Source organism: Anoplophora glabripennis, unplaced genomic scaffold, assembly GCF_000390285.2.
Source record: "Anoplophora glabripennis isolate ALB-LARVAE unplaced genomic scaffold, Agla_2.0 scaffold118, whole genome shotgun sequence".
NCBI lineage: Eukaryota > Metazoa > Arthropoda > Insecta > Coleoptera > Cerambycidae > Anoplophora > Anoplophora glabripennis.
In genome coordinates this window covers 66693-83619 of record NW_019416233.1, presented here as the reverse complement: position 1 = coordinate 83619, position 16927 = coordinate 66693, and positions in this window count along the sequence as shown.

The window sequence follows — 16927 nt, the reverse complement described above, 5'->3', positions numbered from 1 at the left end:
CTTCTAAAAAAACACAAAACTTAACTTAAATATGGCGCTTTGTATAAGGGTACAAGTTTAGCAAAGCAACAAATTGGAAATGTGCCATGAAATTTGGCTAATTTGATTTATTTTTGATAAAATTTTTGTTATAATATACGGATTGTTGCAAAAATTACACCTACAGTATTTTTGCTGTTATGAAAAAAACCTACTTCGAAATTATTATTAAGTACATAAAAATATATCAACATTATCAAATTTCGTTTAACCATGTGTTTATTTGGTTATAGCAAACTTGCTTTGCAAATTTATGATAAATTGTTACAATAATATCGTATCAATTTTAGTAACGGATATCAGTCGGAAGTAAGCAAGGAGAAATTTTTTGTTGTAGTAGGTGTATTTTTAAACTTAATGTCCTTCATTTTTTTTTAGAAAAATAAATTATTTTCATCGTCTTCGTTCTCCAGAAGCGGTGGGAGAAATGGAAATTGAAAATAGTTGTATAGAATTAAACTTTCTCTTAACATGCAACACGCCATTTTATATTTAATCCAACTCGACAAATAAAGGTTTCCTTTCACATCAGGGAGATATGGACAAGTGTCTTACATGAAATAAAAAAATGTAGCCCCTCTTGGATGATTCACTTTTCATGATTAGGAGATTAACCATCGATAGATCTCGTCAAAATAATGTCATTTTTAAATATACAGTTTTTCTTCCAAAGTCTTCCTATTAGAGATATAAGATCTTGAAAAAACATTTTGTTTTGGTTTTTATTTATTTTCTCTTTTCTTATTTGTTTTATATTTAGTATGAAGTGTACGAATGGAAAGCTCTATCGATTTTTCAAATTATTGTGAAAATATATCAATCATAGGCGTCCGTAAGGGGCTCTAATAACCCCCATTTTTAATATAATTTCCACGCCACTGGAAATTTTTCAAAATGAAAATATTTTTTAGGTTGCGGTTTATCTTACAGCAAAAAGGTTTCTTACTATTTTTAAGTGAAATACTTGGTTTTTGAGAAAAATGGCTTCTTATGGATTCATTACATGTGACATGGTTAAGTTTTTCAAACAAAGAAGAAGATTTAAATACTTTATGTATGTACAATAAACCGAAATGTAAATAAAATATGTTCATATTTAAAATTTTCCAGTGGCGTGAAAATTATATTAAAAATAGGGGTTATCATTTAGCTTCAATTTCTTTTTTTTTTTTTGGTCTCGATACGACCATTTCTCGCTGAGCTATCGGACTTCTCAGATGTTTTTTTCATTTTTTTACAGATTATGAGCATTTAAAGGCAAAAAAACGTGATTCTTCAATTTTTAAAGAAATTCAATCGAATGAAACAAAAAAACGGCTTGATGGGTGGAATTGAAACTCTGTAGGGCTTTTAGGGGTACAATGACCTGTAAAAGGCACACTTAACATTAGTCATTTTCCCAATATTCTCAATGTGGCACGTGATTTTCTAGAAGACCCCTAAAAGTCCTATTTTTTACGATTTTTCAGTCATGTTAAGGATAAAAAAAATGTTTTTCTAAAAAACCGTGCCAGGACCTTGTAGAGAATTCATTCAAGTTTCTGAAACTCACCGTCGATTTTCTGTGCAACCATTGGTTTCTGAGATATCGATGAACAAAGAGAAAATGATCCATTTTCATTCAAAGTCCGATAGCTCAGCGAGAAATGGTTGTATCGAGACCAAAAAAAAAAATTGCAGCTAAATGAACAACCTATCTAATCCATAAGGCGGTTAAGTTGGAAAAAAATTTTTCAAGTCCGTACACCAAAAATAAGATTTTTTTTCATGATATTCATTAAGATTGCGCGATACGTGTAACTTGAAAAATTTTTTTTTGCAAGATCCGAAAATTATAAACTTCAAGCTTCAAATTGCTTTTTTTTACTCCAATACGACCATTTTTATCAAAGATACAGCCATTTGAAAAATCGCCGAAAATTTAGATTTTTTTTGATCCCTTAATTTTTTCCATTAGTGTATTTTCACAATAATTTGTAAAATCTATAGAGCTTTTCATTCGTACACTTCATACTAAATATAAAATAAATGGCTTTCATGGTTTCATAATTTTAAGAAAAAATTAATAAAAATAAAAAAGAATGTTTTTTCAAGAGCTTATCTCTAAAAGGAAATCTTTGGAAGAAAAAGTGTATATTTCAAAATGACTTTATTTTGACGAGATCTATCGCTGGTTAAAGTCCTAATCATAAAATATGTAAAGAAAATTTTGTGACTGAAAAATGTATTTACAAATCTGATAATCTGTCTCAAGATTTTTTTCCAGTTGAATCAATTACTGAAAACCCAGTGTGTTTTCGTTGAGGTTTTCGCTTTATGATAATCACCACTAAAAGCTATTAATTAACATTTGCGCTACTAATATTTAGTTAGCTTATCATTTAAAACATAATATATGTAATATTTCTGCCATTGATAACTTTTTTCTAGTAATTCAATACAATACTGTAAGAATCTCAAGTTTCGACAATACATCGGTATAGCCAATTTTAATCTGATTCCTTAGTGTATCATTTATTATCTCAATCACAATTCTCACCTCACCTGCCTGTACCATATGGAACACGGCATATCGTTTTTAGATCCATGAACTGAAGGGACAGCATATAGCACCACCGAACTACCCAAAAGTGGGTCGGCAAATTGAGTTGTTTAGCAATAACTACGTCAGATTAGGATTCATGCATCGTGACGGGTCCTGTGATTGACCACTGAGGCGTGTGGGCCTATCGGCATTTATAGCCCCGAAATACCCTTAAACAGGTGATGGTCGGCTTAGGGCACGTTACAGGATTACCGATAATGTCCATCCATCCCTCGTATTATCGAATTAACTCCGCGAGTGCTGTGTCGTTTGGGCGTACCGGGTGTCCTGCGATTAGTAGTCGCATTAGTGCAAGCAGTTCGTCGGAATTGTTTTTCCATACAGAGTGATTCAGTCATAATGCCATTAATTTTAATGAAAGATACGGAAATATTACTAGAATATGAATACGTGAATAAAAAATTATATATTGAGATGAAATAAAATTATTGATAGCAATTTATAAGTTTAAATTAAAATTTGATTTGAATAAGACACGGTGAAGAGAAAAAGGTTGAAATAATTGTTGTAAAACTTCTTCCAACGCATAAAAGTAAGCAGTAGGTTCCGGCTATCCGGAAATCTCAAGAAAACGAGGATTACAGGACGAGATTCCAGACGAATAAAGTAAGCAGCAGGTTCTGGCTATCCAGCAATATCAAGAAAACGAGGATTCCAGACGCATAAAGTAAGCAGCAGGTTCCAGCTATCCATTAACTGCAGGACGATATCCAGGCCGAGTATAAGAGGGCAAGCAGTTCGACAATAAAAATTGACAAGATATACGTAGAGGTAACTTTGTGCACAAAGAATTACAAAATCGTATAAGATAAAGCTAGCTAAAGAAAAAGAGTGATAAATATAATCTCAAAAGTAATAAAAAACCTATAGGAAGAATAATAACAAAATTTAAAGTAATCTTCCCTGAAGATAAATTTGATATAAATACAAATTCTCCATCCCTGATAAATATTAAATAAATTTAACTTCACTATACGAATAAATTATAAAAAAAAATTTGGCCATATTAAAATTTTGATGGATATTAAGTATTAAAGTAACACATTGAGGAAGAAATTTTAAGATCAAATTTTATCGCCTTATGGCAACCAACAATACACTATAATAAATCAATTTGAATACCACTATATAAAAATTCTCAAGGTATCACAAAAGTATTATAAGATAATTCCAAATATTCCTGAAATTGTGTGACATTTCACAGTTATAATTGATTGTTATATATATATAAAAAATAAACTAATAAATAAATTAATTTCTGAACAATATCTTTTGTTTAGTGTGGTGTGTTGTTTGATTTTCTGCAGAGTTTAACTTCACTAGAACTCACTACTGAGAAGGGTCGAAAGCTAGCCAGGGTATAATTGACAACTTAAATTACAGCATAAACATATACACAACAGGATCATTATTATATTAATTACACAAACATATCACATACACATACATATTACTACTCATAACAATATTGGCGCATACACATACATATTTCTACCCATAACAACATTTATGCTGAAAAATATATTTGCAAATCATTATTTATACCCTTTCTCGGACCCACAAAGGTTTATCGAGAGTGAATCTTAACCTACTCTATGATTCGGTCATTAATCTAGCTTTTAAGGGGTTTTTATTCCGAATAAACAGTTTTCACTATATTGAATAAGAGTTTTTAGTATTATGTTCAATTAATAATTATTCAGTTTATAGTACGTATACCTAATTGTGAAACTTATTGCTTTTCAAAGAGTAGGATGGTACCTACCCATTTATATATAATGTGTTTTAGGTGTTTAATCATCAGAAAAAATTTGATTATTTTTTTAAAGATTGCTTAATTAGTTTAATTGATTGGAGGATTTTTGAGGTGATTGAAAATGAAGCTCTTTTGTAACCGTAACAGTTTTTTGTTTTCACATGAAGGCTTGACAGACACCCTGTATCATTTAAGGCTTAGGCAATTTCAAAATATAAATGATTTTATTGAATAACTTGATTGGGTACTAGATTTATCAAAAACATTTTTGATACTAAACTTACTAACCATTAGTGATCCATTGGATTTTGGCGTGAAAAGCAATCACGCTGTATATCCTGTTATTCATCGGGTGGCTCACCATTCGGACGTATTGTTAGCATTACCCTTATGCGTGTTGGACAACAATCGATAATGGACGAATTTGTCAAGTGGTAAAGCCTAGTTGAATTATTTAGCCGGAGAATTAATGACCACATTAAATACTAAATACAACGCACAAATTAGGGGTTTCTCGTGTACGGTTTTATTGATGTGTACTTTCCGAGAAGGTGAAGTAATTAAAAATATAGCGGGACCGGTAATAATTTAAGAGGGAATTGATTTTATTTTTTATCTCTGCGATGGTACATACAGGGAGATTTATCTGACTGTAGCTAAAGTAAAATGAGAGAAGAGACAGGCAGAGAAATTTGAATAAGTATAAAATTGAAGGTAGTATCCTAGTAGAACCCTAAGTATGTACCGCCTGTGGATGTAATTTGCCTAAAATCATATGAAGATCACTGTCACAGTATCCAAAAATATTAGCGGATTGGTCTAAAATTTACCTTAGGCATATTAGTCTCTTTCAACTAAAAATACAACACACACATTGTAAAATATCCATATTTACCATTTGCTTCTAAAAGTATGTCGTCAGCAACTATTTACTGACAACATGAGAGTTGAATTTATAAACTTCTATGCCTGCAATCTTCTACAATAGGCACTAAGTTAAACAGCAAAGAAAACAATGTAGTACTTTCCACAAATTTTGATTTTATTTCCAGTATAAAAGCTTAAACTATGCAATTCAAAACAATCATATGTATCTAAACTACTACAATAAAGTGAAGCAATGTAAAATCGCATAAGAAATGTTGTTTGTATTTTTTTAAACAGTCATCAACAATATTAGTAGTTACTTCATGATTTTTGCTAGCAGAAAAGTATGTAAAAAAAATATATGTGTATATGACTAAAAGCTTAATATAACAGTGATGTTGCGGCAAACTATAATTTGATCAACGTTGTATTTCACTTCCAATTTTTAAACCAAACCTGAAAGCTTGTTGCTGTATAATGTTATCTGATCCTGTATAATCGTGATTTAAAAACAATTTCTTTAAATTCGCCGATTATTTGGTGAAAACTAAAACTTTTCTAAATTCATTTCAAACTATGATTCCGTTAATAAATAATTTTCAGATCCAGTATTTAAAGTGGGAATTCAATACCGGACTGATTTTCCCAAGACACTGTAATTATGTTACAATGCGCTATTATTTCAATTATAATTTCATTCCATTTACAGGGATTGTAGATTTTATTTTTATTTTGTCAATTAAAAAAATATATAAAACGTTTTGTCCCATTTAAGTAAAATTTGGTATGCTTAGTACTTATGTATAGGTGCACTTTTTGAGCGCAATTATAATAATTTTGGTGATTATTTCAATGGCTTCATTTTTGTTGTCAAATAAATTAAAATTTGGACGGATGTCTTGGTTTGTATTGAAAACCTGTTGATGGTAGCTAATAAAATAATTAAGCACCTATTACAGCTAAGAATACAAAAAATTTACAAAAAAGGAAACAGTTTATAAATAATAAATCTTTCAGTTTACATCTAACAATATATTAGGTTTTTATATATTACTTGCAAACACTTAGTAGTTAATTACTTTCTTCATTTACAAGTCAGTCCACCCAAACGATTGATCCACATGTGCGGAATACGTTTAAAGATTTAATGTTTGCTACCATAAAACTGACATTTAAGGAAATAATCATCACATATGGTCACATGCTAAAGCCCCACACGTGAATGTGGCAGTCGACACCGGTTCAGCAAGATTAGAAACTTAAAAATTGACGCGGGGCATATTTTCCATTTGCCGGAAGTTCGGCAACTGACACTAAGAAGGCCACTGTTGTATTTGAGACCTATACAGGGTCGGAAAGTCCCCATGGTTCATCGGCTCTCACGTAACGGCCGATGAATCATGGGGACTTTCCGACCCTGTATGTTCTTACGCCAATATTAGAGTAGACCGAATGATTTTTATTTTTATACTTAATATGAGTAGATGTCTCATATGGCTACATCATATGTTATTTATTGCTTTAATTGGGACTTACCTTATTTTTAACATTAAAAGAATACGCATTAGTCTGCGAAGACTAGTCAGTAATTTTTTTAAGGTCATTTATTGCAGGTCAAATTTCAAAGTACCTATTGTTTTTTTTTTCAAAAATAAACACTATTATTATTATTATTTTTATTATTATTATTATTATTATTATTATTATTATTATTATTATTATTATTATTATTATTATTATTATTATTATTATTATTATTATTATTATTATTTGCAGGTCATCTAGAGGTCAAATCCTTCTTTTGACCCCAAAAACATAAAGGTCAAATGGTTCGAGACCCATTTCTAGCTAAGATATCAGCCGAGAGATCAAAAGAAGGATTTAGCCTCTAGATGACCTAGTATTCAGGGATTGGTTCGACCAACAGGTCGAAGCGTATTCAGACTTAAAATTTTTCAAAAAAAATGTATCATTCGCGTTAGGTAATGTATTTGACCTTCACTTGACCCTGATTTAGACGTGATGGGGTCATATGGACACCGGGATAGTGATCAGCGACCCCAAAAACGTAAAGGTCACCTAGTCTGGGAAAAAATACTTTTCGATTTATATTTCTGGATATGTGTAATTATTGAAAGAAAGGGTTGAAAAATATAAGAAAAAACATTTGAAACAAAATATTTAGCGTAATTGCGAGTATATACGTCGTGATTGATCAAGAAAGAAAAACAAATCAAAAATTTCTCATAACTGGACGGGATTTTAATTAAAAGATCGATTTATGGTTTTTGCAGATCATATTATGGGTAAGTCTGCAGATGTTGCTGTTGATAGTCTCAGTTGCATTTATCTGATAATCGCAACACTTGTTAACTATTTGGTTTTTATAAGGAAACTTCGACGAACTCACGCGATGTTTAATTATAACTCCAAGTTAATTATTTAGTCAGTTCTGGTTGCTGCATTTAACTAGCAGCTAGATCGTAATTAATCGACTGGCATCACATGACCTACCGCAAGATTTGTCCATGTGGGACAATTTTATTTTTATTAGTAAAATTAGGTCAACACATTTTATCGTGACATTAGTACGATGTTTTGTTTGCTTGTTGTACGGAAATAACTTGTAGCTACATAATTTTTTTGGAACTTCATCGCATGATGCGTAGAAAAAGGAATTCTGCTACAAAACGTGGCATTAGTACTATTAAACACTTAAAAGGTGATAATCCTTAATCAGTATTAATATATAATAAGTTAGTAGAGACAGATGTTCAGAAATAATTTCAAAATTTCACTTAACTTTCTAATCAGAATACGGAGCCATAAATAAAGCACTCTACACAGGGCCAATCCCGACGTCCAAAGGGACCTAAATTGTCGAAATTTTTATTTTCTGATACTTAGACTTAATTTTAGGATTGTATTCAATTTTAGAATCTGCATCGTGAATGAGAAACGGAATTTTGGAAAATTGTGAAAATTATAGTATTCGAGTGGAATTAAAAAGTATGTCACATACACACACACATTCACATACAAAAATTAAGTGTTTCTAATCACTAAAACGACTATTTAAAATAACCAGTGAGTTAGGTAGATGCTCAGTAATAAATTAAAATTGTATATTTTGCTCTATATTTATATTAGACCCATAAAACAGAGATCATATTAGAAAATAAATATACAGTGTAATAAGATGATGCGAGATAGATACCTCTGCATTAAAAGGAAGTATAACATTCCTCAAGATCCATGCCAAAGCTACCTGGCGATAATTTTACAGTTGCATCAATGGCTATCGAAACACATCGGAATGCAATTTTTTTAAATTGCTTAACATTTGCATAAAATGAGGTTACTCGCAAATTACGCAGAAATAATACCATAGGATATTTTAAGAGAATATGTCATTGTTCAGGTGAAACACAATCGCGCTCAAATGATACTAAACTAGAGAATCGTGTTGTTAACACATAAAACATTGGTTGCAATTATAAAGTTAACACTTTTTTGACAGCAACGGAATGCAAACAAAAATCTCCATATAATATTTTTTGAATTACCTACAATAATATACGAAGAGTTCCATCTAAGATTTATAAATATTTCAGTTTACTTAGCGAAACAGTTTATTATTTTATTAAATTACATTTTGTTAAGTAAATGCAAATACTGTTCTGACAACAATTAATAAGAAAGTGGATGATGAACTTATGTCACTAGTCGACTTCTATGAATTTTGAAAAGTTTACTTAATTTTATTTTAATTGAAATTTGTTACTAATTTGTTTCGATTTATATTTTTAATTGGCCAATTTTAAGTGTATATAACTCACATTTCGATGTAAAGCAATGCTGGTTTCATAATCGCATTCCATTATTGTAGTTCTTTCCATGCTGTCAGCTCTCGCCTTCCACTTGGAAGAAATAGCTCGAACGTAAACTGCTGTTGCAACTTTTCACTGCACCGCAATATTTTACTTTTAACAATTTTATAATTTACATTTTTGATTATTTGAGATTTGTTCCTATTGTATAAACTTCCAGTAAGTATAGGGTTCCTTGTGATAATTCGAACTTATGAAATTTGTGCATCTCTTGACAGATGACATTCAACCTTGTGAATTTTATTTGACGTTTTGTAACTTGGTAACTAAATTCACGATTTGTTTATTTAATTTAACTTTCTTTTGTTTATTTTGGGCACGACTCGACGATATTTGTCTGTTTGGCAAATTTTGAAAAACTGACTGTTACTGACTGTTACGCGCCTTGTTTTACTTTTATAAAACTAGACAATTGAGGTTGTTACTATGGAAACGTCATATTAAACTTTTGAGAAATTTTTAATTGGAAATTATGACTTTATGCATGTTTTTTGCAGCATGACTTACATTTTCTGATTACACATTTTTATGCACATTTTGTCCATTTCTTTTCTCAACGTACAAATTTTGTCTATTTTTGTAAATTTTTACTAATTTGTGCTATCTTGTTTAATTCTATGCCTGTAATATTGTTCAACGACATTGATTTCTTAAACATTTCCATTGTTAAAACCTCTCTCATAAATGAATATTCCACATTCTGCGCAGTTAACACGGCCATAAAATGTCCCCAACCATCCTAAAGAATACTTAATTTGAGACTCCGTGGTACCTGTACTAAATTTAACTTACGTCTGATTGATGATTGCTAAATTTATTCAAATGAGGACCAGACATTACCATTCATACATCCACATGATGTCACTGGAGACATTTCATTTACGTTTGGGCCCGAGCGGTGGGGTTCATGAATGATTAATAAAGTTATGATGGTTTATGACCGTAATAATTATATTATTCTTCGATCAATGGGTTACCTTGACGGTTTATTTACGCAAGGGCGGTGCTCCGGAAGCTATGACATTGTCCATGAACAAATTAGGTACCAGTCTCGACCACGGTCATCCGGATTGGTATACGGATAGGAGTCGGCACGCGCTGGTCTGTCTCATCTGACTAAATAGATGACCTGGGCTAGTGCTGTTGTTAGGAACTTATTTTAATTTTTTTTGTAATGTGGTAAATATAGTTTAAATTAAAATCAACGAGAATAGAACAAGAGTTACATTTTTTTTAAATATTCATAAGGGCTTTTTCAAAAAGAACAGATCTGAAATACAGCAGATTTATATAAATTTGGCAACGGTTTGCTACTCTCAAACAAAAAAGTCAAACAGTCTTATTTCATCAGTTTTTATCATTAAATCATTCATTGGATTCAAACGTTTATTTTTTAATTTAGTTTTTTTTTAAGAAGAAACATTTATATTTGATTTGATGAAGGCATTTTTTCTGGTACGATTAAAATGGTATTTTGCTTAAGTAAAGATTTTAGCGAGGACTTCAACGATGCAAAATCTTTAAATTACTAACAATAATCTTTGGTATATTTAAAATCTTTGTATATACTATTAAAACAGTGTATTTCTAAATGTTGATTGATTGGTAGATATAATTAAGCTTGTTAAAAAATATTTACTTTCTGTCCTGTTCCATTACATTAATAAATATGCTTATTTTTTACTTTATATAAAGCCATTCCGCCGTCATTATAATATATTTAAATATTATGGCATTTGCATCAACGGTTTGTTGCATATTTTAAACACGTCTTAACTATCTTTTAATCGACGACCAATGTAGTTTCCGCCGCAAAAACACCTATAAGTACTTAAATAATTCATAACATTTTAGATTGCTTTATTTATCGTAAAATTATGTTAATGTTTCGGAATTTCTATATATCCATTATCACTGTCGTATATGGAAACTCATATTGGGAAAATGAGTATCTTATTAACTTAATGTTTCAGTTAGTATTTACTACATGCATTACATTGATTTACCATTATCATATCTTTTGATGTTTTTTCAAGTACGTAATACGTAAGTAGTGTCCGTCTGTCACTTTTCTGACTGTATGGTTGCCTATTATCTCCAAAAGTCTAGATTAAATGTTCTGTTTTGTCTTCTGTAACGTTTCGTATTATTATTTTGTGTTCATATTAAAATGCTAATTAATCTGTATCTATAGTTAAAAAAAACTAATAATTGTTTCTTTTTGTTTTAGGTAATAACCGTGGTGTATGTTATCTGGGTAAATATATAGATTAAGAATGTTTCTTAGAAAAATAGTAGAAATTCTAACCAATTCATTACGTTCGCTGTTAGTGGCGCATTCGCCATTTTTTTAAATGTGAAGTTATTTTGTTAAATACCTTACCTTAACCTGCATTCATCAACTTTCACTTATACAAATGAATATTGAATCCAAATTATCAATGAGCGGATCCTGAAATCATACCACAAACGGCTTTCCAAAAACTATACAGGGTGTATCGTATAACGTATACAGTATAACTAACGTGTCATAAATTAAAGAGTGCTTTCTTGTTCAAGTTTAAGAATGTCTTTTGATAGAAATATATGCTTTTGAGTCTTTCGTTTTTGAGATACAAGTTCTGAAAAAATATATCTAAGTATATATACAGGCTGTCTACTATAAGAGGGCCACTCCTCGCTTATGTTATGTATGTGTATCGCTTAATATACGACACACGTCAAAAATCTTTATAAGTTATGTGAAGAGACGTATCAGAAAGTAATTTTGAACACATTTTGTATAGTATATATAATTCTGCATTTATTAAAACGTAGGTATTATAAGTATCTAAAAATTGTTAATTTGTAGCAAAAAGTTGAAAACTGTGCAAAAAAGTAAATGGTACAAAATCAAATATGCATTTCAGTCTATTCGAATTTTAGATTCAGCATATTTCATGTTTATACCATCGTTTTGACCTTTTTCACATCGAATGGCATTTTATGTATGAATTGTGCATACAAAATCTCGTTTCAATATTTTTGTTCGTTCAAAATATATTTATACTTAGATGTAACATTTTTTTTTCAATTTTAACATATCAAATGCAAAGGCTTGAAAGGAAAATATTTATATAATATATTTTTTAAATTTGGACGAGGAAAAACTCCTTTGACGTTGTTAACATTAACAAGAAAAAAAATCTTATCATAAAACAGATTTTCTTAGCAAAACCCCTTTAATGGTTGATTTCGTCCAATACAATTACAAAAAATGAAGATAAGGGGAGTGAATAATCTTTTACAATAATTATTGTTTTATGTTTTATGATGAATAGAGCAAGTTAGTACAGAATCAAGAGCCTATAAGGAAGTTTAAATATAGTACCAAATTAAGACTTCGTGAAATATTATTGCTCTATAATAAAGTTTGTAACCAATTTATATAATTATAGTAATTAACAACGTGCAATAAACGTATAGCAGTTTCAAATGCTATTATTACTTGCACTGCATGCAGGTGTTTATAAGGTCGTTTATTGCGATGTAACCAATACCTACGATCTAGTTTGATGTAACGATCGCTCTTTTTCAGTCCGATTATTTTCACTTTATTCATCGTGACTTATCGAACTAAATCAAAACACTTCAGGTTTACCGTATTCGTCGATATGTTAAATATATCGATCACCGACTTATCTGCGAGTATATCCGCGGAAAAAATCAAGCGGTTATACTAATCTCCCCTCGAAGCCATTAATCAATGTGGCATAAGATGGAGTGCTTCGCGTGTGGGGTAAATCTGGAATACACTTAAGCGGTAGCCCCACGAACCCTTAACTGTGAGGAATTCCTTATTCATTATTCATGATTTCTTATATGGCTATTACCTCGGCCGGCAAAAAAATTAATTGTTCCTGAAATTTCGTTTCAGGACATATTAGAGCGGCTAAATATAGGCACTTAGTTGAATCTAACGATATAATAATCGTAAATGTCGTGGCTCAGTCAGTATTAAAATACTGTCGCCAGAAGTTGACATTTTCGTTAAATTTTCAGTTTCAATTTATTTGTGATTGAAATTTTATTTTATATAGAATTTTCTATATATCTCCAATCCACTGTCGTACTAGAACGCCACTCTCCATGTCATTTAATGGTGGTAATATCGGCCCCTGCATCTACTAACACAGTGGCGGAAAAACGTCTAAAGCAGTGTCCTATATAAGTTTCCGGAGGAGGCAAATTGCTATTTCTTTTGGCACATTCCTTATTTTGTTGACGCCAACAACTTGGTTAACATATTTTTCCTGACATACTTCACATAAAATCTTCGACTTGTAGTAAATGCCAGACATAAAGCACAGTATTTGCGGTATATCTTCATTTGGTCTGGACTTGAAATCACAAAACATGTCGGATATGAGTTTTGGAATCGGGAATTCTCATAATAATAATTGAATATTTATCTTCTCTATCATCGATCGTAATCTTCAGTAGCTCATCTCTTCTGAAAGCTCCACAAACACCAATTATTAAAATGACCTGAAAAGTTGTCCAAAATTAGTTATATTAATTTGAATTGTAGCAAAAATCTATTATCAGGTGCTTCTTGTAAAAATCTCTAAATCAACTTTTTCGGACGGTATCCAACTGCTTTTTCAGATATGGTACTAGTTTTGGAAATTTTCTTATTTTTATTATTTTCATCCTAAATATATTAATCTTGGAATTATTGGATTATTAAAAATTCAACTTTCGTATAACAAAAACCACATAGAACGTTTGTTTTTTGTATAGCCTATGGATATGATTTTTTTATCAAAATCATTGGTTACTTACAAAGATTTCTCTTAACATTTCGGCACATACCTAATATACCTTGTATATTCGGCCGTATTTTGTGAATCAAATCGATTTTGGTCATAATCAACCTTCACTCGATGCCTATTGTAAAACTGTAATGAAAAAAATCACTTTAGGCCCGCGAAGGTCATCGAGGTGAAAGTTTTTTTGTCGTTACAGTTGCCACTTAAGGGTTCGGTCAAGTTTGATTTATATACGAGCGTTTGATTTTTTTCCATACTACTTATCTTGATATTTATACTAGAACTATACCCGATAAGGTTTAAGAAGTATATTATGTATCTTGACTAAAATCAGTATTGGTCAGAGAAACGCTTTCGTGTGTACGAAGAACACATACCACGCATACCGAAACGAATCTCATATTTTTTTTTATTAAAAAAGTATTCGCTCACGCGAGCCCTCAATAGGCCTATCGGTTTGGCCGCCGGCTGTCCTAAGGGGGTCGACGAACCTCTTAAGAGTACATGTTCAATTTTAGTACTTAATAGTGCAAAGTATGCGTGGCCACCCTCTGCAAAGGCAGGAGTTATTTAACGGTATTATTATTTATCAAGTCAAAAACATAAGAAATTATTTTATTTGAATTGGTCTATTCCTGCATGAAAAGGATATACCGCAGAGTTGATTTTGTCTTTATTTTTACCTAATCAAAAATGTCTTACTGCACTTTCTTCATCTCATCGCCATGCAGCTATTCTGCGATGAACTGTCAGGACCTCCATCATTTGGTTTAGGGCTCTTCGACCATATATGGGCCTGCTGCCTAAATTCTCTGTTCATCCTCCAGTTTTGACCTAATGTTTAATAGGCTCATTTGTTAGAGTTTCCGTTAAGGCTAACTCGTGTGATTCCGTGGATTGGTTCAGGTGCCTGACCAGACCCCCAGGATTCAAGACGAACCAGTTGGTCTGCTCTCTCGTTGCCAAGGGCCACGTGGTCCGGAACCCAAACCAATTCTACCTCTCTTCGTCTGGCCGGTGACTCCTGGGCATTTCCACACTTCTGAACAAGGACGAACACCTCGGGCGCTGCCTGACTGTCGGGACAGATAAAAAATGTTCTCTTCTACGCAGTTCCTTACCTCCTCCTTACTTGCCACCATCAAAATAGCGAACACCTCTGTGAAAACTTTCCTGGATACCACTGTCTTCCACATCTGACACTGACAATCAAATAACATTAATAAGTAGCACTTATTTCATGACTAGCTCATCACTAGTTTTCATTCTAGCGCCTATTTACTGCTTTCTGATTGGTCGGTACATTTGACAACATTGTTCCTCGTTCTTCACTTTCATGGCTCGATATCCAGTGGCGGCCCGTGAGTTTGAATACAGGAGGGGCGTATTTTGAAAAGAGGACGTACATCATAAGAACTGCGGGGGGTGTGGGGGGCGGTCCTAAAAATTTTTTAAGGAATTTGAAGGTCATTGTGTTTTGCAACTACCCCAAAATGAATACTGTCAGTGTGTAAAGTAGCTACTTAGATACAATGCGAGAAATAAAATTCCAACATGTGGGGGCTGAAGCGGATAATCGATCAACCAACCCAGTTAGGATGTAATTATGTAAATTACTGTAATAGTTCATTCTGTATAGTTTTTGAAGTTCCTTTAAAAACATGGGCATCACTAAGATGTTTATCTAAAACGGGATCAATTTTTGCACTAAGTCTAGTTTATCAGTTCTAAAAATACCCCTTTGTTTACCGAGTCACTTTTTTTATTATGTTCACGAAGAGGAAGGTTAAATGTACCACATAGTTTTAAGATATTTATAATTTTTGAAAGAAGCAATCGATTTTTCTTAACTGTTTCGTTATGACTATTTACTATTTATTTGTTCTGCATAAGCACTATTTAAACAAGAAGCAATATTTACTCTTCCTAAAAGTAAAAAACTCACCAACTTGTTTTTGTGTTAAGGAGAATTTTCATGTTTCTTAATTTTAACTTCAAAATGTTTCAAGTCAGAAACTCCAGTTTTCGTCCAGTTTTCTTCGCCTCCTTCAAACAATAAACATACAAAACAAAAAAATCTATTTGTTTGGTCACAACCACACCACCACGGGGTCTTATCATAAATGTTTTTATCAAATTTGCGAAAGCCGGCCCACTTTTTGCACTCTTTCTACACCTGAACTAAATTCAACACTGGCGTTGGACGTCGTTATTTTTCANGCCCACTTTTGCACTCTTTCTGCACCTGAACTAAATTCAACACTGGCGTTGGACGTCCGTTATTTTTCAATTTGACTTTTTCCTCTAAACTTAAATTACTAATAACAAGTTTTTTTTATTTCACAAACCCTCATTTTAAACTTAAACTTATAAAATATAATGTCTTAAAAAGCGCCAAAGCAAAAACATAACACGTATAACCACACTTCAGTGATACGGGTTACTGCCTATCCCCTCCACGTGCCATTCGTGCCAATTTGTCCAATTATATGTAAAAATATGCTTGCGCGATGGACTCAGATTTCACGGTCCGCGATGGAGTGGGGATTGCGCGCGCGGTCAAACATAACTCTTTGGTACGATCATAGATGGCAGATGGCATTAATCTGAGCTACGTTCACGGAGTACATGCACTTTATGCAACCAACCTAACATCCAAGAGATGCATGCTATTTAGATTTCTTATTGATTTAAATAAATACATTATTTTAAGTTTATAGTTTGAAAATACCTGGGGGGCGGAGTCCCAGAGTCCTCCTTCACGAGCCGCCACTGTCGATATCCTTGAGTCGAGAATACAGTATGAATTTTGTAATAGAATAGTAGTAGAGCGAAATGAGGGAACGTTTCCCTCTCACCGTCAAGAATCGAGGTCTAGATCCATTAGTATAGCATACTAAGGATCCTGGAGGGAACATATCACTTTCCTGCTTCCACTACTCTCTCGAGGCGGTGGCAT